Source organism: Parasteatoda tepidariorum, chromosome 8, assembly GCF_982258835.1.
Source record: "Parasteatoda tepidariorum strain Cologne lab strain chromosome 8, Ptep-v5.0, whole genome shotgun sequence".
Taxonomy (NCBI): Eukaryota; Metazoa; Arthropoda; class Arachnida; order Araneae; family Theridiidae; genus Parasteatoda; species Parasteatoda tepidariorum.
Window position 1 is genome coordinate 110583308 of NC_141762.1, and position 23379 is coordinate 110606686.

General features: G+C 26.5%; 1 protein-coding gene across 21 annotated transcripts in view; it reads right to left on the reverse strand.

The window, feature by feature from the left end:
* Window positions 1-501: 501 nt before the first annotated feature.
* LOC147806684 (transcription-associated protein 1-like) overlaps window positions 502-23379 on the reverse strand; it is a 36239-nt gene continuing 13361 nt past the window's right edge. For 6 of the 21 annotated variants that reach the window (XM_087149313.1, XM_087149304.1, XM_087149321.1 and 3 more), the window contains 7 exons: window positions 21818-21954; window positions 18418-18622; window positions 15175-15310; window positions 12005-12141; window positions 8837-8875; window positions 8467-8562; window positions 502-1109 (listed from right to left, as the gene is read on the reverse strand). The gene's annotated coding sequence lies outside the window, so the exon portion shown is untranslated. Of the gene's footprint in view, window positions 1110-2107; window positions 7721-7825; window positions 7921-8466; window positions 8563-8836; window positions 8876-8965; window positions 9040-12004; window positions 12142-15174; window positions 15311-17778; window positions 17839-18417; window positions 18623-21817; window positions 21955-23379 lie in introns of those variants that run through there. The other 15 variants (XM_087149308.1, XM_087149322.1, XM_087149326.1 and 12 more) reach the window with 12 other exon arrangements.

Sequence of the window (23379 nt, forward strand, 5' to 3'; positions counted from 1 at the left end):
AAAATTAACATTTTGTAACTTCATAAATTTTAAAGTTTGTTTCAAATATCAGACCTATATTTATTAGAAATATTGCATATGATAAATAATACTTTAAAGTAATGATTTTTCTTTAAAAAAAATGTCATTGAATTTTTACAATTAAAAAAAAAAAAAAAAAAAAAAAAACTATACTTCACTCTAAACAAAGTTTTTTGAAAAAATAGGCAAATAAAAAAATGCTAACAGGGCATCATTTCTTATTAAATTAAACCAATATATAGGATATTTCAAAAAAATATTTTTAGTTCTGAAAATATCCCTAAATAAATTTTTTTCACTTAATTGTAGATTGAACATTGTTTTGTTAGACTTGAATGTGATTTACTTTAAATAAAGAAAATTGAAGGCTATTTGGAGAAACTGTTTCAGTAATTTTGTATTAAGAAAACCTCCAAACACAATTGATCATGAAAAATATAGAGAATTTTAAATAAAGTAAATGAGAAAGATCCACGCATGTTAAAATAATTTTTTTTATTAAAATTATAATTTATTAGCAACAAGAATAGGAAAAATATAGAACATAGTGAATCATTGACTGTTTAACAAATATATATAAATGCAAGAAAGGAAAAAAATACAAAGATTAAGTAAACTTAGAAGAAGGATTGAAAAAAGTTGTAACAAAATTTTTTTTAAATTAATGTGCAGTATGTTGGAGGATAAAACAAATTATAGTCAAGGAGTGGCTCTAATAGATTTCATATTTTTTTTTACTTAAATTGAAGGGAGGTTTTAATTCATTTTTAAAAGACAAAGTACAAATTTCAAAATCAAAAATGATGCAGATATATATAACTTTATAGCATAAAAGGGTAAGAACATTTTAACATAACATACCAAAATGGTTATAACAGCCTAAGAAAGATTTCTTAAATATTTACAATACTAAAGCATGCACTTTAGCATCTAAATAGAGTCTCGGTGCTGCCATCTAGTGTGGCAGAAACTAGATGTCCAAATTAACATGATCTAGGGTATCTCACCCATTGTGGTGGTCCAGAAAGAGTGGATACCACCTCCAGAGAACGCACTAGGTCTGCTCATCGGCAAGAGCGATTGTGCAGCTAATTGGGGAAAAAAAAACAATACTAAAGTTAATAATTAAAATATTTAGAATATTCAAATTGAAATAAAAAAAATAATAATAATAAAAAAATAAAAAAAAACAGTACAATAAACAAATTGCACAGAAGACAGAAATAAAGGAATTTTTTTAACTCTTTTAAGGAAGATAAGAAAAAAATTTTAAGCATTGTTACAGAGGACAGGCAAATTTTTAAACTTAAAAATAAAAGAAAAGGAAAAAAAGTCATTAAACAATATTAAATATACAAAAAAAAAATTTTGCAAATGAAAGTACACAACAATATTTGTTGTAAAATGTTCAATATTTAACTATATACAAGAATTAAATACAATTCTTCTTTAGAGTATTACAAGCAATCCTGTTCAGAAAGTTTGATCTTCATTACAGGGTTGCCACAGAAAGAAATGAACTAGTTGCTTTTAGTAGCCTAAAACATGAAAATAGTAGCCAAAAACTAGGAAAATAATTGCTTAAATAAGAACAAAAATTCATCAAAAATATGACTAAAATTTTGTTAATGACTTAATTGTCATATACCATGATCCATTCAGTCCAGTAGGTGGCAAATATGATAATTTTTATATAAGCGTAAATGTTTATATATATGAAAAGTGACTACTCAAATTCGAAATTCACGCATCGTAATATCGTATTAAATTTTTTTTTTTTTTTAAATCAAGCGGAATTTTGTAGAAATAATCATTGAAAAGGCGATAGAGAAATGAAATAGACTTACAATGGAGTCTGTGCAGATTGAACGATTTAAAAAGTGAAGACTCAAATTTGCAATTCAAAATTTTCTATTTTTTATGGAAAAAAAAAAGTTCAGTGTGTTCAGAAACTATCTTGTGGGGTGCAGATTTTTCACTCAATTTAGGCTTAAAATAAAACAATTTCGCTAGGAGTTTAGAAAAGTTTCCCAATAGTCTCCTTTTCCTGAAAATAGTTGCTTTTTTAGCTTTTCCAGGCATAAAAAGTTGCCATAGTCACCTTATGCCAAAAATAGTTGCATTTTAGTCGCCTGTGGCAACCCTGAAATTATTAGATACTAGTTTATAATATTTTCATACATCCACAATTACAGTTAGCTAAGATAATTAAGTACTTTAAAATACAAAACTAATTTTAATTAAAGCGAAGAGGATAGTATATTTTATATGACAAAAACATGTAAAGTCAAATGTAATCTTAACGATGATACTAAGAATTTTGTGACCGAAATAAAACTAGTTTTATTGAAGCTTAAATAAGAAAATCTAAAAGCTGTAAGTACATAGAAGTAATAAAATGTGATAAAAATATTAAGAGAACAAGGAATGAGAAAAAAATTAAAAAACAAGAGAAAAAAATATTTAAGTCGTATAAACTTCCCGCCAGCTCACATAATTGCATTCGTAAATTAGAGTGCTTTTTAATATTGTACTAATATAGCAAAATATATAAAAACATATTTCGCTTTGGCTTTATTAATAGAATATTAAAAAGCACTTTAATTTATGGACATATTCATATGCGCTGGTGGGTAGTTTATATCACTTAATTAATTTTTTTTCTTGATCTTTAACTTCTTTAAAGTGAATTTTTAAAATATATTTAATTATTTCTGGTAGTTTTTTTTGTGTGTTTAAAAAATGTAATTCTTTTTTATTTCTTTACTTGCATTTTTTTGGTAAATTACAGGGGTGGCCAACCTGCGGCTCTTTGAAAGATTATATATGGCTCTTGATAAATGTACCAGAGTTCCTTTTCCATTTTTGTGCTATTAAATTTAAAAAAATTATTATCATTCCGTATGTGTTTCAAAATGTCTTTTAAACTACTGAGAACAAATATGAAAGACTAAGTGTAACGTTGTTCAATTCAAGGTGAGTTTTCCATTTCTAATTATGACATAAAAAGCATCTGGAGAATTAGAAATAATAGAGATACAAGAAGATCAAGCTCTACAATGAAAATATAAGTCTATGTCGATTACTGAATTTTAGAAATTTGTACCAGAATCGAAGTTCCTGAATTAAAAAAGGGTGCCTGTCAAATTATTTCAATATTCGAACAACGTATTTATGTGAATCATTTCATTTCACTTTAAAATTTGTGAAATGCAAACACCAATCAGTATTAACTGACCAGCATCTCAAAGAATTACTGAGAAGTGCTGTCACCAAATATTCACAAAATTTTAAAGAATTATCAAGAAAAGTAAAATAAATGTGTTTAATTTTTAATATTTAAATTCAATACACATATTTGGTACTTTTACTTTTTTATGTATGTTTTCAATAAATATAATTTATGTAAAAAAAAAATTTTAATACCTTTTTGGCATACCTTTTAAATATGTATTTAATTACGGCTCGCGAAAAATTTCAAATTTTGAAAAATGCCTCGACTATCAAGGAGCTTGGCCACCCCTGGTATATATATATATATATATATATATATATATATATATATATATATATATACATACAGTAGAGCGCCGATTATCCGAACCCTTATTATCCGAACGTCCAATTATCCAAACTATGTCTGAATTCGCTTTTTTCTTTTTTTTTTTATAAAGTTTAGAATATTTTTTAAGATCTTGACAATTTTTCTAAATTAAGAAGAATAAATAATATCCCTTACATCCGAAGACCATATTTAATTTACAACCTTTTTAGCAGTTTTCTTAGAGCAGCCATACATACATGTATGGTGATACAGTTATACCTACCTACCCCTTTACAACTGAAAATTATCTTCCAAGAATGCGAGCTTCATCTTGATAGTCTACAATGGTTGGAATGCAGAAGGAGTTTATGAATAGATAAGTGCTGAAGTTTTATAATTGGGAAATGGGTAGTTGTCACTTATGTTTAATGATTAGTGATTACAGTGCTTGGAATAATAAATCTTGGAATAAAATTCTTAACAAAAAAACTGAAGTTTCTGAACCAGTAGATCTTTCGGATGAAAATGATGAAATTGTTGATTTTGAATGAAAATCGGAACTCCACAGACGAAGATGAAGAAGTAAGTGATCAAGTTCAAGATAGAAGCATGCGATTCATTAGATATTGCAATGAATTGGCTAGAACGTCAAAATGATGTTGATCCAGTTTATTTAAAAAGAATAAGGGATATATGGCTGCTGAAAAAAACGCATCTTCTTTGAAACGAAATCTTTGCTGGATTTCATTTTCAGTGGAAAATAATGAAAAATGTGGTAAAATCAGTAATTGACCAAAAAAATTATGAAAAACTGAAATATGATAAAAATAATTGAAAATGAAAAAAAAGTTTTAAAAAAAGTTAATTAAAAATATTTAAAAATTGAAGAAAAAAAAACTTTTAAACACGCCAAAGCTATTTTAGATAGTACTACCAGTCCTAAGCCTACAAAAGGTGCAATGGAAAGTTAGTGCATAAATAATAATCATGCGAACTTTTCATTATCCGAACCATGTTCGGTCCCGAGCAGTTCGGATAATCGGCGCTCTACTGTATATATATATATATAAATACACAAAAAGGACAACAACAAAAAAAAAAAGAGAGAGAGAGAAACGAAGGAAATTAAAAAAAAGCAATAGGTCTCAATACTGTGCATAAGCTGCAAGTATATAGAACTCATAAAATAAGTTCAAAATACAATACAAATCAACAAGAAAAAACATGGGAAAAAATTACAAAACAATGAAAAAAGTGGAAAAGAAAATTATTAACATTATTAAAAAATTATAAAAATCCAGAAAAAAAGAAGATATTTCTTCATCAGCTCTCATCATCAGTCTGCAAAAAGGAGTGCTTTTTTTAAGTGCTCTTAATGTCATTGTATTGATATATTTTGCTCTGGCTATATTGATACAATATTAGAAAGCACTTTTTTTGCGGATATAATTGTGTGAGCTGATGAAAAGATTATATATATATATATATATATTTCAGATTTCTATTAATTTTTTTTTTAAATAATTTTCTTTTTCTATTATTCTGCAATTTTTTCCACGTTTTCTTTACATTTTGAACTCATATATGATATACATACTACCAATAACTTATTTCTTCAAAAATTTGAGTCTAGTATATGAAAAAAAAAATTCTGTACTGGATATATGTATATGCTCTTTTATTGCCTTATAACTTGAAATTTAGAAGCATGCCAACATCCAGTAATAGTTTCAAATCCATTTTTGTGTGTTTTGAATATGTTTTTTAATTTGTTTTGAAAATTTGGTTTAAAAAAATTACAAATAAATATTAATTCCAGGAGAGAATTCAGCCCATTGATCTTTTCTCAAGACTGATTTCAGTCCTCAAGACAAAAGAGTGGGAGGTGAGAGTGTAATAGGTGTGGTCAGTTAATTGTTTAAAACACCATTGCCAAAATTATCATACCAAATTTAATAAAACCTTTAATTAATGAGAAATATAACTAATTTTAATTTCATTTTAGGGATTCCTCAAATATATTTTTAAATTTTTAAGATCATCTATTCCCAGAAAAGCATAAGCAAAAGATGTAATTAGAATTTTTTTAAAGTTTTGAACTGATAGAATAAAAACAAATTTTCTAATGGATAGAAAAAAATTGTGATGAATAAATCAGGGATGAGATTAGCCAAAAGGCAAAAAAGCTGAATTTCCACAATAGTAAATTTTACGCAAGCGCAACCCTTTAATAATAAATTTCAGACAGTTTAAGGTGATAAATAATGTGTTGACATACAATTGGTACTAATCTATTATTATATAAATGATTACATTGATACTTAACATTTAGTGAAAATAAAAATTACCAATTGAAAAAAAAAAGCTGGAAATTATATTTTTCCTCAGTTCACATAAGAGACAATTATTACTTGAAAAACTACCTGGTTCAGCAAATTAAAACTACTGAGAATATACATTAATATTTCATTTCTTTTAATAAATACTGTTATATGATTTATAGCAAATATATCAGTAATATTACTTTTTAAATTATATTGGAAAAAAAAACTTTAACAATGGACTGAATCATTATGCTCATATTATAGTCTAATCTAACTAGAGCCCTTTGAAACATATCAATAACAGTGAAGTAGAAATATATAGTAACTCCTTAACATACAAAAATTGCTATTTTAGTTTGAAAAATTACATGACAATCAGCAACTGTTTAGATAATTGTCTTTTATTTGATAAGAATTTTGCATTTTATAGCATAAATAACAGCAATTATAAATAAAATTTTGACGATGAGTTAACTCTTTTTCCAAAAAAAAAAAAATTAAATTAAATCACTTTTTAAGTGATTGCTTTTGTTTGCTATATCTTTTATGTTTGCTATATTTAGTCGCTAGTCCATCTTCAAACATCTTGTGACAAATCCTATTTTTTCTTCTTTGCAAGCACCGAATGTAAGTTTTGAATATATTCCCTTCCAGTTTCCTGATGTTGTAACACTTACATATACTAATAATCGTAGTTAGAAAAACAGTCATCTTTATAGTAACTAATTTAAAAAATTTTACTTCTTACAAGAATCCCGATAGTTGATCTTAAAATTGCGTGAATATGAATAACAATTATGGATTTTGAAATCACATGAATATGAAACTAGATATACGATTTTGAAAATGAGAAAATACAAACTGGGATATAGAATTTTTAAAACGCGTAAATACAAATCACGATTCATAATTTTTAGATCGCGTAAATACGAATCATGATGCGGAATTTTTAGATTGCATAAATAAGAATTATGAATTTTTAGAGTGCGTGAATGCGAATTCCAAGGCCTTATTTTAAAATAACGTATAAATACGAAAATCAATGTTTGATATTATAAACCGCATGAGCAAATCAAGACATTGAATTTTAAACTTGCGTGAATATGAATCGCTACATAGGTTTTTAAAAAGGTGTAAATACGAATCACAATATCAGATTTTTAAATCTCGTAAATAAGAATCGCAACATACAATACTCAAATCACGTGAATCAGAATCGCATCACGCAAATATGATAAGCTATGTTTGATATTAAAATCGTGTGAATGAGATCGAGATATTAGCAGATTCCAGGCTTGGGACCTCTTTAAAGGCTTGTCAGAAGCAGCGTCGTCTGAACTACAAAAATCGGATCTATCTGGAGTGCGGGTAAAAAATTCCGAAAATCTTATTTGCTGTGAGTAAACAAGAGAGAAAACAACTAAAATAAGTAAAAATGAGAAAGGTTTGGTAGCTATGCAGTTTGAATTTTCTGTTTCTCTTGGAAAATCGGTAAATTTTCTGAAAAAGCGGAATACTTATAAAAAAATGAAATTTTTAGAAAAATCTGAATTTTTGACAAAAAAGCTGAAATTCAAGTGATAAAAGTGAAAAAAGCGGAAATCCGCTAAAAAGCGGAAAAATCTCATCCCTGATAAATAAATAAAAAAAACTTATTTTACTTATCTTGCAATAAATTTGGTAATAAATGTAAGAATTATTGTTACAACAAATCATGACTACCACCTCCTATAGACCGAAACAAGGCTCTCAAAAGAAGGAAATAATTATATGGTTCTTTAGAACTTAAAGCTAGCTTCATGGATCTATTTACTATATGATGTAAATAGGGCTAGAAAGGGGAAAAAAAAGTTTACTTTAACAATTAAAAACAACAAAAAAGTACATTTCAAATATTTTTTAAATATAAGTAATTATTAAAGAATGTAAAAATTACTTTTAGCATTTCCTCATTTTAAGCAGGAAACAAAGACACTGATCCAAAAACCAGTTCAAAAAGCTTTAAGTACAAGTTAGATCTGTCCATATTTGCTCTGAAGAATATATAATGTTATGAAATAAGTTTATTTGTTTAAAAATAAAATGTGCAGAATAAGTTTTTCTTTACACATGTAAAACATATATTTGTTAATCACAAAACCTTAAGAAATTCATTTAACAAAAAATATTTTAAACGAAATTCCTACTTAACAAATATACATTTACATGATGAAAATGTACCATTTTGTTGTCTATCATCAGTACCCAAATGACAATTATTTGTTTAAACATTATAGAAAATAACTGTTTATAAAGGAATTGAATAGATCAAAAAATTGTAACATTTGTTCAATGACAATGCAGATAATGCTAAACAGATAAGTGTTAACAGTTATGCTTCATAATAAGTAAATATATAAGCATTTATCACTTTTAATGTAATTATTATTTCGTACATTGAAAATTCACCAGTACACATTTAATTTTGTGAGGCACATATGCTAAAATAATTCTTTGCAAAAAAAAAAGAATAAAAAAAAAGAAGAAGAAGAATAAACAAAGTTATTTGAAAAAGCTATCAGAGTAAATATTACTTACATCTATTTCTTCCATCTTTTTTAGGAGATATTCTACTAGCATTGTTGAAAATATGGGGGAGGTGGCAGTATTAGCAAGAAAAGAATTTGCTAGAATCTGAAATATAGACACACTCTATCTTATCAAACCAAGAGGTTTTGTATTTACAAAAATTATGACTATAGTTAAACACTTTTAACTGATTGACTGTTTCACATTTGAACAAATCTGCATAGAAATATCTCGCAAACACACAGCTTTTTCATTGAATTACAGAATAAAAAATAGCTGAAAGAACGTTTTTAATTATTTGAAACATTCACTGTTACTCTTCTCCCATATAGTTTAATAATCTATACTATAATAATTATTATGAAAGCAATAAACATACTTACAATGCAGGATTCTTGAAAATTTGTTCAACCATGTACTGAAACAATATAAAGTTTAAAAATTATAATGAATAGTATTTAAATTGTAATAAATAGCATTAAAATATTATAAGGCATTTAGAGCTTACATGTATAGATGTTGAAAACACTTCTCTATGTTAATGGATGTATGTTACTATGTTAATGGATGTATCATGGTATACTGAAATGAAATTTTATTTTAGACAATCTAAAATAATTTTTTTAAATAAGTGATATATAGTAGAAGATCAATAAATTCAATTCGAAAAACCCCACAAATCTCCATCACCTACATTAACTTTACAATATTTAAAGAAATCAAAACAGATAAGTAAATTTGTTGGATATTATTTCTAATTCCTCTTGATAACTTTAAATATAAAAGTGCATATTTTTGTGTTATAAAGTATTTTTATTTAAAAACTAATTTAAGACATTAATATTGATCTATCCTTTAATATTAATATGCTTAGAATTTAAATTTAATGATGTGTGAATAAATCTATATAACACAAACTTCTATATAACGCAAAGTCTCAGCATTCAATGCTTGCATTATAAAGATCTTTTATTGTACATCTAGATTCTAAAAATATTTTTTTTCAGTTATTATTACTAATATTTAAAGAAAAAATCTATAAAATCATTCAGAAATTACTTTAATCCTGCTGTTGGATATGAAGCAGAAAATTTTATTACTGACTACACTAGGCCTATATTTTAGTTTCTAATAATTTTGGTAAGCAAATGTTAGGAAATATATCTGAGAATCTTACAAAAATTCGCTTGAATATTTCTTTTAATCAAAAATGTTTAAGATTTACCTTTCAATTTTGCAAGATTAAATATAATTTGAAAAGAAACTGATTCAGAAATTGGAAAAAAATTAACATAAATTACATACAATATGGTTGAGCTTGAAGAACATTTTTATAATTTCCCTACACCAATTAGTGCAGCATAAAAAACTCTATCAAAGGTGAATTGAATTAAAAACAAATATGAGTCTTCTTCAGCTCGACACTAAATATTGACACAATCACAAAATAAAAAATCGCTTTCTATATCAGATATCTTTTAAACTCTCTCCACCCTATCTTAACTAAAAAGGATGGACCACTCAAGCAAGATGTTCTAAAATTTCCTTTTCTTCCTTAGAGCGAAAAGTTTGCATGCTGAAAAAATTATTCATACACGGGTGAATTGAATAATAGCAGTAATTAATAGTGTTACAATTAAAGTGGAAAAATAGACTCAAAATATTTAAAAGCAACATATGTAACACAATAATTATGTACTAATAAATCAATTGTAGACAGTATCATTGGTGATTATCAGTGTGACTTCCGCAAAGGAAGGTCCACAGTTGACCAAATCTTCACCCTACGACAAACTTGGAGAAATGTAGAGAATTTGGAATAGAGACCCATCATTTATTTGTGGATTTTAAGGCGGAATATGACAGTATTAATAGGACTGAGCTATTGAAGACCCTATCTGATTTTAATATTCCATCAAAATTAATCAGACTTGTAATGCTCACACTCACTGAAACCATTCCAACTATACAAATTCAGGGGGAACTATCTACCTCTTTTGAAGTTTATAATGGAGTTAGACAGGGAGATGAATTGGCATGTCTTCTGTTTAACATAGCCTTAGAAAAAGTTATTAGAGATGCTGGCATAAATACTACAGGTACTATATTTAATATATCAGTGCAGATTTTGGCATACGCCGATGATGTAGACATCATCGCAAGATCTAGGACTACACTGAGTGAAAATTTGTGATATGAATGTGGAGAAAACAAAATATATGTATTGTGGTACAATGGAAACCATCCCTAAATTGTTTGAAATAGATTCTTTTAAATTTGAATCTGTAAAAAATTTTACTAATCTAGGATAAAAACTAAACTATCAAAATGACATTAATCCTGAAATCAGAAAAAGAATAATCACAGCCAATCGCTGCTTCTATGGTTTAAGATCATTATTGAAATCCCACTTAATAAAAAGAAAGACGAAGATTTTACTTTATAAGGTATTAATTAAGTCAGTTTTGACTTATGCTTCAGAGACATGGACTTTAACAAAAAGGGAAGAGAAGTTATTAGCAACCTTCGTAAGGAAGGTCCTACGACCCATCTTCGGTGCTATCCTCGATAACAAGAACTGGAGAAAAAGATATATTTTTGAAATATATAAGATCTTTAATAGTGATGATATCATTAAATCTATTAAACAAAGTAGAATGAGATGAGTAGAATGAGGGCCGGGCATGTAGTGAGAATGAGCCCAGAACGAACAGCATTAAGAGTCTTTAATGCAACCCCCTCCAATAAAAGGCCAAGAGGAAGGCCCAAAAAGATGGCTGGTCAATATGAATTTCGCAACCGGCTTCGCTATATGAATTCTGCACACCACAGTGCTGACACAAAATATCCTCTGTGGTAGACAGATTATGGGTTAGAATCCCCTTGCCGTCAAACTAACTGGTAGGTTTTTGTGGTTTTCCTCTCCATGCAACACAAATGCGGGTTAGTTCTATCAAAAAGTTCTCCAAGAAGGCATACCGATACTGATTACAATACTTGATTCTGGAGTTCTCTTGTCTTCTGGATTGGGTTCAAAATTACAAAGTAACAGAGTTTAACATTAGTAGTCGTTAACTGAAAATTAGATCAGCTGTTCAACGATGGTTAAAAAAAAAAAATAGAGCCCTGAATTCTAAAGTGAAATACAGGGTATTACAATGAGCAATAGTGGGATGCTCTGAAGAAAAGCACATAAGTAAGAATGAGGTTATTCTATGAGCAGATCTATTGACAGTCTAAATTATATGGGAGAAAAATTAATTTAAAATAAAAGCAGTATCAGGGGTCTGTCCAAACCAAATTTACTGCCATTTAGCGGTACCTTCACAAATTCAACCTTAGGAAAAACGATAGGAATACTTTTTCTTAAAATTTCATTTTTGTGTCTCGTAAGAAACGATAAATCCATATTTTTACCATATTTTTGTGTTGATTTTTTAATATAATTTTTAATTTTTCACAAATTTTGTCTAAATTTTCACAAAATAGGTACCGCTCAGAAAAACCTAGACAGACCCCTGAGTATTATAATTGACACAATACTTACGTCATTGGTTGCTGCTGAACAGCTTGTCCAGGAGTAGGGACTGTTAACTTATAAATATCCTAAGTTCGTTGAGCATACTTGATCAATCTAATAAGTTCCTTTAGGTTGGTACTGCTTACTTGGATTAGTGTTTGAATCTGAAACAATTTAAATAAAGGAACAAAATTAAATGTATAATTTGATAGGGAACACCTATTAAAAAAATAGTGATGGCAAGTTAAATATTCAGACAAAAATAGTACTTAAATTGTAAAGAAATAGCATAAAACACAAAAAATATTTTTTTATAATGATAAAGGAAAAAATAACTCACATTTTATGAGGATAGCATGATAGAAGAAACACGAACAACTTTCACTTTTTTTTAAAGAAGAATGTAATCTTAGAAATTTTTTTATAATTCTGAAAACTATATCATTTTTACCAAAGGAATATATTACTATCAAATTTTATACTTGCACCCTATGGTGACAACAGAAGCATTGCAAAATAGCACAAAAAAATGTTGCAAAAAGATTAAGAAAGTATGCCACTAGTTATTTGCTATATTTTTTATGAGTTACAACAACGAGCAGCAAAAAAAAGGGGGGGAAACTCTATTCAAAGTGAGATTTTATAAAATCATAGAGACATGCAATTTTAATGGTGTATTAATATAGAAATAAGGATGATTCTGGCCATATTTTTTTTCAGTGTAAATAACAAAAATTAAAAAACTACTTTTTTAAAGTAATTTGTTTAAATAGTTTTGATAAACTATGCTTTAATGCAATTCCAATAAAGCATGTACATTGAGGAATATGTAAAACAGTTTGAAATATCCCTTTAGGATTAAAATTAATATTAGACTTCTAAAGCATTAAAATGAGCTAAATATAGCCTAAAAATATAAAGAAAATTACATATAAAAGTTTATATTCATCAATGAGAATAATTTTGTTTCTTAAATATTAAAAATCAATTTTAAATTCAAAAAAAAAATTATAGGAAATTAAGAAGCTCTGTTAAACATAACATGCATTTCATGATAAACAGAACCATACCATTAAAAAAAAAAAAAAAAAAAACATAAAATCACATGGAAAAAATATTTAACTTAAAAAAAAACTATTTTAAGCACTATTTCTGATATTAAAGTCTCATCACACAGAATATAAGCTAGCTTAAAATTTCACAAAAAAATATTTTTTTGAAAATATGTATAAAATAGAAAGTTTAAATATGCCTATAAATTAAGATATAAATAAATAACTGCTTTCGAAACTGTCACACAATTTGAAGGTTTAATACACATTTTATGTATTAATAATAAAATTAATAGGAAAATTATGAAAAAAAATTCATAAACACTTATTTATTGATTCAAAAAGTCAAATAATTCATAAAAATTTGTGATGTAATGCAAAATGTTAAATATCTAAATCTAAAATTATTCTTAACTTTAAAAAAGCTTAAAATCATGCTTAACCAAGAAAAGTTACAATTGTATTTACTTTATTAAAATATTCTCTGAATACTAATTAATAAATAAATTTAACAGCTTAATAACTTCTGGACACAAGAAAAAAAATTTAAGTCAAACTAAAAAACATAAAAAGGCCATATGCCTTATACCTTTAAAGATATATATGCCTATATACCTTTAAGTATGATACCTAAAAATAGTTTATATCTATTTAATTAAAAAAAAAACTATCTCTGAATTTCTGATACACTTTAAGAACGGTACCAAAAAATAGACAGGGAAATAAATGGACTAAGCTCAGAAAAATTTATAGTTACTATAATGCGTTCCTACAGTTATATATATATATATATATATATATATAATATGTTCCTAGAGTTACATATTATGTGTTCCTAGAGTTTTATATATATATATATATATATATATATATATATATATATATATATATATATATATATATATATATATATATATATATATATATATATATATATATATATATATTTTTTTTTTTTTTATATCACCTCATTTTAAATTCTGTTTACTTTTACTATCTAAGAGATAAGGTAAGTAGGAAAAAATCACATTCCATCCAGTACCTTATTAGAGTCATTTTCACATAGGGAAAGAATACTTCCTTTATTGTTAAATAAGGGATAATTATTTTGAACACAAATATTAAATGACTAAAAATAGTTTGATATAATTTTTGTTCAATTTTATTTAAGTAAATGTAGCAAGAACTGACTTGCTACTGAAGGTAACTATAATCATAAGAACCTTAATTACCTTCCCCTTAACTCATTTGACCATAATTATTTTTTCTATGAATAATAAGAAAGAAAAGATATCAATATTCAACATAAATTCAGAAATTACATTTATATATTTCTCTGACGGTTAATATGAAATCCTTTTTCTGTCTGTACCCTTAACGTCAGATGACTGACCTGAAGTTCATTGAGTTATCATTTTTGCATTAGAATTAATTTAAATTCAATACAGTGTAGGGATAAGCTACTGACAATGTCAACTGTCATCTATCCAAAGGTACCTCTAGATAGAATTTAGTTAGCATGTCGTCTATATTAGTGAATTGGAATTGAATGATTGTAGTGGTAGCTATGCTACAATATTCCTCACCAGAATTTTATCTGTGATAGAATTCAATGAACGGATGCCACTAGTTGATACATTGCTGTTTTGCCAGAGGCCAGAAGAGTTATATTAAAATCACGGTTGTTAGAGAGGTCGCTCTTGTCTTGCAATTAGCAGTCGAGTGTGTATGGGCTGCTGTTGTGTTTCATCAAGGCTGTGTAGCAACAGCGTGAGGAAAACAATGTCGCAGTTGCAAATATCAAGTCAACTGTTCTCAGTGTTCCATCCATCAAAGAAGGCATGTTCAGATCAAGTCAAAAAGTCACCAATGTAGAGCTAGGCTACTGACAGTGTCAACTGTTATCTATCCAAAGGTACCTCCAGATAGAATCGAGATAACATGTCTTATATACAAGTAAATTGGAATTGAATAATTCTAGTAGTAGCTAAACTACACCAGATAATAAAACTTGCAATAAAAGGATATGTCTATAGTCAAATGGGTTATGGGTATGTATATACGTTATGGATAATCATATAGGTTATGGATATGTCTATAGTCATATAAAACAAAATTTTCTAAGAAGGGGTAAATAAAGTTTACCGCCAGAAAACTTGCAAGGCGTAATTCTCCAAGTAACTGTTTTCGATGAACATACTAAAGTTTTGACTAAGCTTCTACATTCTGCTATGTTATAATTAGCTGTCTGAGAAGCAGAAAAACCAAATTTTGCCTGAAACTAAAAAAAACTATTAGAAAATATATTCATTTAAATCAATGAAACATTTCACTAATATTAAAAAAAATTACTAACAAAATAACATTTTTCTTAATAGTTAATAAATAATGATTTAATGAAATATACAGAAGCATTCATGTGTTTGTGTGACTACAGCACTTTCAACACCTTAATGATAGACTTTTTTTGCATTCCTGTTTCCTTATTTAGAATGAATAAAAATATAAGTTTCTAAATGCATTCTTTAAATCTATTACAACATTTTTCAAAAAACTATTAAGAAATTAGTCTTATAGAAGATATACTTTGAAATACTTTGACTTCCATTTTATTTAAACTTATACTTATTAACCTGAAACTTATGAGCCCTGTCAAGACATATATGGATGGGTACACCTACAAATAATGTCAAGGAACAAAAATTAATAAAATATTCTTAAAGTTGATTGTAAAATTATTATTGATGATATAAAATTTTTTACACAATGGATAAAATATTATATGTTAAAAATTAGGAAGAAAAAGAAACTAAAAATATTTGAGCCTGCTTTTTTAAATACTGTTGTTTTAAAATTCTAGCGTAGAAACTTTTGTTTGAATGCAGAGTGAAAAATTATTGATTCTGATATTAATGAAAAAAATATTACAAATACACAGAAATGGGGATATTATACATTAGTTATATTCAAGGTTCCAAGTCATTTATAGGATTAAAACACAGGTTTTCACAGATTTTCAAGAAAATTTCAAGATTAGAAATCATGAGATTTCAACATTATATTTCTTTGGAAATATATATTTTTTATTCAAACTAATTTTTTAATAGGAAATATGCCTAATATTAAATTTTGTAAAATGTATTTTATTTCCCTAGAAGGGTTTTACACAAATATAAATATAAATTATAGACAAATGCAATATTTTGCATAAAAACTAGAAACTGAAAAACTCAATGAAACATAATTTATTAATAGAGTCATATCAATGATACAGTCTGCTATCAAACTTCTTACTAATGATCAAAAATCAACATTTATGTATACAGAAAACCTAATTTTCAAGAACTTTTTTATCATTGATCTGGATTTATAGTTATATTTAAGAAAAAATTTGAAACCATAAATTGTTAAACCAAGTATTTTTTATAAATTAACATTCTAATTTCAATGTTCTAAAAAGATTTAACTATGTTACAGTAAAATTTTAACAAAAAGAATTCAACAAATAAAAGTAATAGATATTGGACTTATTTATTTTGAAATTCATTGGCTACATATTGTTACTGCAAATTTTGAAATTGGTTATTTATACTCAAGGTCCTGCAAAATGTTTACAAAATTTTGAAACATTCAAAATTTAGCATCATTCCCCCCCCCCCCGACTCTTTTCTCCCTAAATAAATTCCCAGACATTTCCAGATCTTCCTTATCCAGTGAAAACCCTGATATTTTAAAGAACAAAAGCACATGCAAGCATTTCTAATTATTTAATTATTAGAAAATGCTGTTGCAGTTGTAGTTAATTCACGTTGCACTAGAGCTGCACAATGAGCTACTGGCGACGGTCTGGGAAGCATGATCTTGATCCAAATGGTCACCCACCTGCACCACAGCCAGTGATGCTTGACTTTGGTGATCTACTGGAAACCGAGTCTTACTGTCTACTGTGGGACTATTAGAAAATGCAGATCTGATTTTGCCTCATTTATTTTTTTGCTACAGAAACAATTATAAAAAGATAACACAAATTAGTACTTTAATTTCGATAAATTCAACAATGTTACTACAGAATTTTAACAACAACAAAATAAAAACAAATGTTGAACTTATTTACTTTGAACCCTATTGGCTATTTAGTGCTATAGTCCAATTTGAAATAGGTTGTTTAGTTTCTAGGTTTGCTGAAAGATTTTTCCAGGTTCCAACCTAACATTGTATTTTTCCATCTCGTATTTTTCTTTAAATAAAATTCCAAGACAATTAAAAGGTTTTTCTTAGTCTATAAGATTTTTGAAATTTTAAAGAATAAAAACATAAAAGGATATGGAAGTACAATTAAACCCCTGAATAGCAAAATGTCTAAGAATCCAGCAAAGAGTCTACTATAAAACAGAAGTTCACTATATCCAAATTCTTTGAAAAATTATTTTTTAGCATATGACAATTATAAATATGTGTGTGACAAGAATGATTTCTAAAATGCATTTGCAGTTATCAGCACTGAACAGATACAAATTCTTTAAGACAATATTTAGTTTTGAAATATCTTTTAAGTTTTTTTTCTACTCTAAATGACTAATACTAATCAATAGTTGTAGAAAACAGTGGATATAATTTTTTTCCCTTCTTTTTTTCAAGGAGATTCCATATTTTCAAGTTTTGTTTTGAATACAAGCACTATAAGCAACTATATAAATTTAACAGAAAGTATATGTATGTTTATGCTTTTTTCCGCAGGACAGACAGTTGCAGCCTTGCAATAATTTTAAAACCAAAAACTTCAAGCCTCCTCATTAACAACTCACGGCCCTAAATAAAGCATAATTTTTTTTCAAAATATAATAAACATCATAGATGACTTTTTACTGCTTCATACATATACCAGAGCTAATGTTGCTACAAATATTATTCTCATAGAAATTACTAATTTTCAAAAAAAAATTCTTGAAAATTTCTAGAATAGTTAATAGTTAGCAAAGCACAATTTTCATTACCAGAACAACAAAACTAGTTATAAGATCAGGAATTATAAACTAGTAATAATACCATGAAATAATCTGAACTGAAATACCCTTTAAGAATATTTAAGGTTTAAAAATAGTTGAAATTCATAGCTAGAAGCTAATGTGAAAATAAATGGCTGAAAGTATAAGGCTTTGATATCCTGCCAGATTCTCATGGTTTATGACATCATATTTTTATAGACATAAGAAGTGTAACAAAATAAATTTAACTGCACAAGCAACTCTCATGATTTTAGTAAAATGCAACTATTATTCATACAATAAAAATTCTTCACAATTTAAAAGCATTATTGCCTTGAATTACAAAAAATTTAATTAGTGGCATAAAATGTATATTTTAATTAATAAGAAAAAAAGAACTTACATTGACATTTTCTTGATCAGATCTTATTCTAATGCATTCAATTAAATTCAGAATAAGCATGCAAGACATTGTTTGAATTGTAGTTACTAAAGATTCATCATGAGCATTTTTTGAGAACACATTTACAGCCTTAGCCAGAATCTTCAACTATAAATGTTGTCCTACATGATGCATAAGATCATCTAAAGTACTATAAGCAAAAGGCCTAAAAATATACAAGATTCTTACATTAAAATAAGTAATACTACAGTCAGAAAAGGAAATTAAAGCACTGTGAAACATAATACATTTAACGAAAATTATAATTTAGAATATATTTTCCAAGCCTCATAATAAATCAAAGAAAAAATCAGAACAATTTTCAAGAAAAAAAAATCAAGATATACTTTGGAACAGTACACATTGTTAAACTAATTTTTAAAAAAAAAGCAAATGACAAAGTAAAAAAATATATTTTGTTCTACTAAAACAAACATCATTAAATGTTACAAAATGTTGGTTGTTAAAAATTTAAATAAAGTTAGAGTAGAATCAATTAATGCATAGGCAAAATTACTATGATACTGAGATACGAAATACACTATTTTGCAAAAAGAAAGGAGAGAAAAAAAACTTATATTACAATACAAAAATTGTCATTCTATAAACCTTTCCTTTTTCCAAGTAGTTTATTATTATTTTAAACAAAATGAGATAATTCAAAGAGCAACTAAAATCTAAGTGCTTCTATTAGCCCACAGACCACACAATAAAAGATCTCTAATATATGTAGTTGATAGACGGTCCTTAAGTTGGAACTGTTAAATTCTGAAATTTTTACTAGCATCATCAATCTATATTAAAATAATAAATAACAAAAAATGTTTGAAAACCAAAATCACTTTATTCTACAAATCAAATCTTTTAAAGTTCATGCTTGTAGAAAATGGGATGATCAGAAAATACACGAAAATCGGGAATATTAGATCAAAAAGTTAAAAACAAGATCACATTTTTTTTATCACGTCAATCTGGAATATCAGGACAACTGTGAACTCTAAGATTTTTCAGGACAAGAAACATTGATGATGTTTTTGTGTCTCACTGAATCATCTCATTCAGTTTAAAACAATTTGATAAGAAAATAAAAAAAATTTGTACAAATAAATTTATTGCAGATAACTTGAAATACAAAATTTAAAGCAGAGGCTCAGAAGATTATAAAACTAGATGCCAAGTAAGCATAACAGAACACTTAATTAGGAATAATATATTTGACAAATTAGCATTTAGAGGATACTTTGAGAATTGCAATAAAACACAATTCATTAAATATTGGCATGTTAAGTAAAGCAAAAACAGAGTTTAAAAAGTCACATAATCTATTTAATTAAACTTTTATGTAATTTTTTCATGCTGTTATATTGTAGATATTTTTATCATCTCTGCATATTATGATTCATTCATTTCAAAGAGCAGTAAATAGATAAAATAAACTGATTATATCTTAATTTAATCTAAATTTTTAACAAAACACAAATATGTTAGAATTAGAAACTTAAGAACCTATATTAAAATCAATTATCTCCCTCTTGCAATTGAATTTCTAACTATATAGAAAACTGTAACTTCTCTTGAAAGAAGGGTTAAAATAAATTAAAAATAAATTTTCTTTGCAATTCCCCCTCTATTAAAATATAGATACTGTACTGGACATGACAGAAACAAACCTGTTAATTGATATATGATTTAAAAAGTGCTTGATAAAATAACTAGAGGAAAGGAGTTTAGAGTTTTCGGAAAGAGCATACAACCCTTTTTTTGCCTTTTAAAAAACTTACAAACATTTCTAGTTTGAATTCAAGTTTTTCTCAAAATAAACAGAAGTTTTATATAGATTTTTATTACAATAAACCAAACATTAAAAAAAAATTCCAGATAACATATGGGAATTTGTTAAATTAAGGTAAGCAATCTTTTTCAAAAACTCTAAGAACTAACTGCAACAACTGTATATTTTCAACAGTAAAACGGGATGATAAACAAGACTCAATATTCTAAAATAAATATCATTTGTCATCGTAAACTCTTTTAGAGAATGATTTTCTTTAAAACAATAGTAATTTGTGTTGAAATTATGTTTAAAGTGAAACTTAAGAATTGGAGAAATCTGAGAGTTTGATAAGCTCAGCTCCAAGGAAATGAGATGCTCTAAATAGCAACTAGCAGTTCAAGAAGATCCCTAATTTTCAAGTAAAATACATAAATTTAAAAAAAAAAATTCTTGAATAGCTCTTCTGGAATTGTTTGTTTTTAAACACTAGTGATCTTCAAAGCACCTTTGAGCATTAGTCTGTTTTTGAATTGTAAGCTGAAAATAATAAAATCATCATAAAATCATTTTCCCCCTTGTTATTTAATAGAAAAGTGGGTAGTAAGGAAATTTTGGAATATTTATCTCAGAGGCTCAACCCTTGGAGGACTAATAACATTCTTGAAACTAAAAACCAATTAAATATTAAAATTATTATAAATTAATGCTAATAATACATACAGTCCCCCTTTTTGTGGCAAACATAGTTGATCTATAACTACTAATATTTAAATATTTGAATTCCAACTTCCACAAACCAAAATAAACTAAAAGCAAAAATAAAAAACAAAAAGCTTTAAATTTTTTTAATAATACATATTTACTTGAGTATTCTTTATAGGATATTTAAGGCTTATTAACTTGACTCACTTAAAAAATGAATTTTTATTTACTGTTCTAATTAGACATGTAAGACTTTTTTGGAGGAAAACATAATTCACATTGAATAAATATATAAAGAAATAGTTATTAATGTTGAAAATTTTTTAAGACTTTTACATTATTGAATTTTTGTAATATCGTAAGAACTATACAAGGATATTTTTTCAAATGAAACATTTTTTATATTATATTTTTTAATTTAAATATTGATAGCAACTATGCCATTGAGTTCATAGTTATGAAAAGTATTTTACTCTCTCTTAGCAAATAATAGATATATAACAACATAGTTTATTTTCAAAATAACAGTATTTAAATTATAGATTATTTTAGACTGAGAAAGACTTTTAAAATATAATTTTGCTATTCTTGTTTCAAAAAATGCTGCTATTACAAAAACTTCTACAAATTTCCTTTTCTTAGAGTCATTAATTTTTAGATATAATTAGTGAGATATGCGCAATTCTGAAAATGACGCAAAAATTAAAGAATTTCTCAAAAATAAGGAAAACTCGTACACACAGAGAACATTTTAAACAGAAATATTTTTCAAATAGTATCTAAAGTAAAAAATTTTTTTAAAAAATGAGTCATTTATAAAAAAAAACATGTTTTAGTATAAAGGAAAAAACAAGACATATTTAAGAAATAAAAAAAAGCATTTACTATCTCAGCTCTGTGGCTAAAATATGATGGGCTGCTACGAGCAATTCTTTGCACAAGTGGGCAACTTCTTGAGGACATAGATACAACAATCCTATCATTCCTTTAGCAAACTGTGAGGAATGTTCATTCACAACATACTACAAAAAAAATAATCAAATTAAAATCACAGCTGGGTTAAATTATTATCATAATTTGAATTAAAATTAAATTTGCAACTAATTTGGGTTAATGTTACTCAGATAAACATAAATACAGTGCATGCTGCCTATTAAAATCACATCCATTTTGAGAAAACTTGATTGTAAAAAGCAGCAAATTTTAAAAACCAAAATGCAGGAAAAAGTAATTTCAAAGTTGAATTTCAAACTAAACTAAATTGATTACTACATTTATGCTTTATTTTTACAAAACCTACATTTGACATTAACATTAGCTACATTTTTTAACTTAGAGGAGGATTATAAAATATTATATTTGATAAGCAAAATTTCAAATTAAAAATTCACCATAGTTTGAAAGCATATAAGAGTTTCTAAAACATTAAATATCCTTTTCTTTTCTGTAAAGTTCATTTTAAGAAATCAAGAGCTCTTTTGAAATCCATTGAAGTTAGATTTATCTCATTGAATGATTGAGGATCCTTGACATTGAATGATAGGCATTTTAAAATTTTTCTTAGTACGTAAATAGTTTTCTTTTGGATTCCTTTAGACTCTCTTTTTCCTAATTTTTTTAACTTTTGCCCTTCAATTTCAACACAAAATGCAATCAACACCAGAAACTTCGTTCATAGAAAACAGACAAAAAAATTATTATTTATATGTATTCAAAACTTGAGAATATAGAAAATTCTAATCATTCAAACAAAAAACTGCAAAGTTTTTCATTGTTATAAACAAAAGCCTTACAAAATGTTGTCTTTACATAATGGTAATAATAATTTTATTAGAAGATGGTTTTCACATAGTTTGATATTAAAATGACTCCGTTCTTGCAGATTTAATAGTAAAAAGCAGCTAATTTTACAATTCAGTGATTTTATAATTGGAGGTTCCAGTATTAATGATACAGTTAAATCACAGTAGTAAAAAATAAAATAAAATGGGCAGAAATTTTTTTTATGTTCACAACATAATAAAATGATTTTAATAATCAGAAAATATTCCAGTAGTCAGAATAGTTCTAAAAAAAATAAATTTCCTCCTTCATTTTGAACCAATAAACAAGTAAGCAAGGAAATACAGGGGGGAATTAATCAAATATATCATATCAAGTTAACTTTATTTTTATTAGCATGACTTTTCAATTTATTTTCCCTTTTAATGAGTTCTAGATAATATATTTTGTAATATACTTTACACATTACCTCCATTTAATGTCTAAAGAGCAAATAGTTCAGCATCAGGGCCATTTAATTTATAAAGTCAAAAATTTGATTCCTAATGCATTGTGCAGAATTTTTTTATCATATTCCATGTTTCATTATATAATTACCAAAAAAAATTCTAACTAGCAATTAATATGTTAAACGCAAAATGTATTGAAAAAATGAGCCTGGAAAA